Source organism: Pteropus vampyrus, unplaced genomic scaffold (assembly GCF_000151845.1).
Source record: "Pteropus vampyrus isolate Shadow unplaced genomic scaffold, Pvam_2.0 Scaffold153, whole genome shotgun sequence".
Classification (NCBI taxonomy): Eukaryota; Metazoa; Chordata; class Mammalia; order Chiroptera; family Pteropodidae; genus Pteropus; species Pteropus vampyrus.
In genome coordinates this window covers 2,437,401-2,440,550 of record NW_011888934.1, presented here as the reverse complement: position 1 = coordinate 2,440,550, position 3,150 = coordinate 2,437,401, and positions in this window count along the sequence as shown.

The window sequence follows — 3,150 nt, the reverse complement described above, 5'->3', positions numbered from 1 at the left end:
TTACTGGTTTTCTTTCTAGTTATTTCCTCAATTATTGAGAGCACAATATTAAAATTTTCAATTACAACTGTAGATTTGTCTACTTTCCTTGAAATTTTGTTTTAGATTCATATACTTGAAGTTTTGTTTTAGGTTCATAAATGTTTATGATTATGTCCTACTGATGAATTATCCTTTGGACACTATTGAATGGCCCTCTTTATCCTTGGTAATATGCTTTGTTTAAAAATATATTTTGCGTAGTGCTCCAAATTTTAGTGAATATTAGCATTATATATCTTTTTCTATCATTTTACTTTTAATTCATCGAGTCTTCATTTAAAGAGTGTTTCTTATAGGCAGCATAAAATTGCCTTGCTTTTTATCCATTCTCACAAAATCTGACTTCTAATTTACTTTCATATTTAATGTGAAATGTGATTTTGGATATATTTTGGTTTATTTCTATTATCTTACTACATGTTTCATATTTGTCCCACTTGGTTTTTGTTCTCTTTTTCCCTCTATCTTCTTTTTGATTATTTTTATAATTCTATCATATCTCTTTTGTTAGCTAATTAGCTATAACTCTTTGCTGTTTGATTTGTTATGACAGTTGTTGATACTCTTATTACAGTCTATTTTTAAGCAAAATTATATAACTTCATCAATAGTACAAGAAATTTACACTATTACACTTCCGTTCTCCCTTTCTAACCCTTTTTTCTCTAAATGTCATTAATTATATGACACATAAATATATGTAATAAATCCATAATGTTGCTATTATTTTGTGTTTGAAGAATTATCTCTTAAAAAGATGTAAAACAGAAAAAAATGACATTTTGTGATTTTGCAATACAAAACCACATGGCGGGTATGGTGGGTGGTGAGAATAAACCTGGTCACTAATAGGTACGACATGTTTGAGTGACTTACAATTAAGTCAGTATATTAAAGAAACTCAGATAACTTCTAACTTTTGAAATATAGCTCAATCAGAATTCCCTGAATATTAATATTTCAATAACAATTTATTTTTCCATTTGTTTACGATTTTCTATAGCTTGATTCTAAATTTTATGCTTTTATTTTGTAGTTGTCAATGGTTCACACCTCCACATTTAATATTCAATTTTATCTAATAGCTTTTCTAAAGTTGACAAGTATACAAACTGAAAAAAGAATTCATCCATATGCTCTAATTTTAATTGTTTTAATGAGTTGCTTAATACAGCTTTTCCATTCATTTATTTTGATGTTTCCTGCCAGATTCTCAATAACTCTGAAATAAATCATTAACATATTCGATCAAAAACATGAGATAAGCCACTTACTTTCAAAAAACTGTGACAATGATTTGTTTTCAGCTTTCCAGATATATACTTCAATTTTTAGAAGGCTACATTAGAATACGAATTTCAACGCAAGAAAAACGAAGTCTCAATTTAAGCTACATTTTATAGTTTTGAAATCAGAAATGCTCCAGGTTTCATAAGAAAATATCTTCTGGACAATATAAAGGTTTATTTAATGATCTCAGTAATTAAGATAGTTGAATTATTCTCTATAGTTAAAAGCCAAACTTCTATTATAAAATGTTAAAATTTTGAATTACATAAATTGCATATTATTAATTAATATAAAAATGTTTTCTAAAATAAGACAAACTCCCTCTATCCAGATCTACTCAATCTTTAATAGCTGTTTCTGAAAATACTCCCCATTAAATTTTTTGCATGCAAATCCATATCTCAGAGTCTGTTTCTTGAGCAACTCACTTAGACAGATGTTAAACTTGAGTGTTATCTGAAAAAATTCACTAAAATACAAAATAGTTATCATTTCTATTAATTCTAACCATATTGGCATGGTTAAAAGATTTTGTAATGAACAATAAAAATACTATGTTACACTTTTTTAAGGCTATGGTTTTGTGAAATTGAGTCACAATTTTAGTTTATTTATTTTTATCCTGGAAACAAGAATATGAGATTGGAAAAATGAATTTATTTTATTATTACTATACAGAAGAGAAATCTTTAAATTAAGAGAGGTTAAAAGACTTAGCTGAGTAAAATTCATAAATGAAGAAAACAAACTTGACTGTAAAAAATTTGGGTCACTGACAGAGATAGGGGTAATAGAATACAGAAAATATAGGTCAGGTGATATTGCTGAGCTCTTAGAAACAAGGTGTGCCCAGATATCAAAAATGAGCGGCAAATTTGAAGAGATACCAATGGAAGCCTGACCCACAGAGACCTTCGGAGATAATTATGAGAACTCGAGTGTCCTTAGGGGTAGCCAATAGGGTACTGCTCATTCTATACAATCAAAAACTATCAAAGACAGTCAAGAGAATTAGGCAGCAATACCAATACAAACACAATCCTTGAGCAGTTTCTGGACCTGAGCCAGAACCTATTGACTGAAGGATAGGACACTTCAGCAGGTATATATGATAGAGACTCTCCATTCTCTTTCCCACAGGACCTGGGGCCATTTATTTGGTTAAATATACAACTCAATAAAAGGATATATATAGACATTTTGAGCGAGTGTAAGCACACCTTAATTAAAGAAAACTCGGAAAAGCCAACCTAGTTCTTAATCATCCTGGGGAATCATCTTATAACTACATCTTTCAACTGCTTTATATTTTAACTCCCTCCATCCAGATCTACCAAATTTCTTATAGCTGTTTCTGTAGGCACTCCCCAATAAACTTCTTGCATGCAAGTCTATATCTCAGAGTTTGTTTCCTGAGGAACTCCACTTAAGACAGATGTTAAACTTGGGTATTGTTTGAAGAAATTCACAAAACTACAAACTAGCTATCATGTCTATCGGATTGACAAGGTTAAAAGATTAATATGGTCTAGTACTATTAAGGGTATGAAAACGGATATTCAGAAACTGTTAAGAAGAGTTTAAATTGATACTGAATTTCTAGGGGAGAATTTAGAAAAATATATGTATTCAAAGTATATACACAATTTTGGCAATTCTTCTTTGTAGAATATACACAGAAAATTATAAATAGGTGTGCAGGTACTGTATATGTAAGTTTTTCATTTTAGCATTGTTCACAATAACAATAGATTAGAATTCTATAGGAAAATAATTATTGTTATAGCCACATGCTTCTATTATGTAGCAAGAATTACA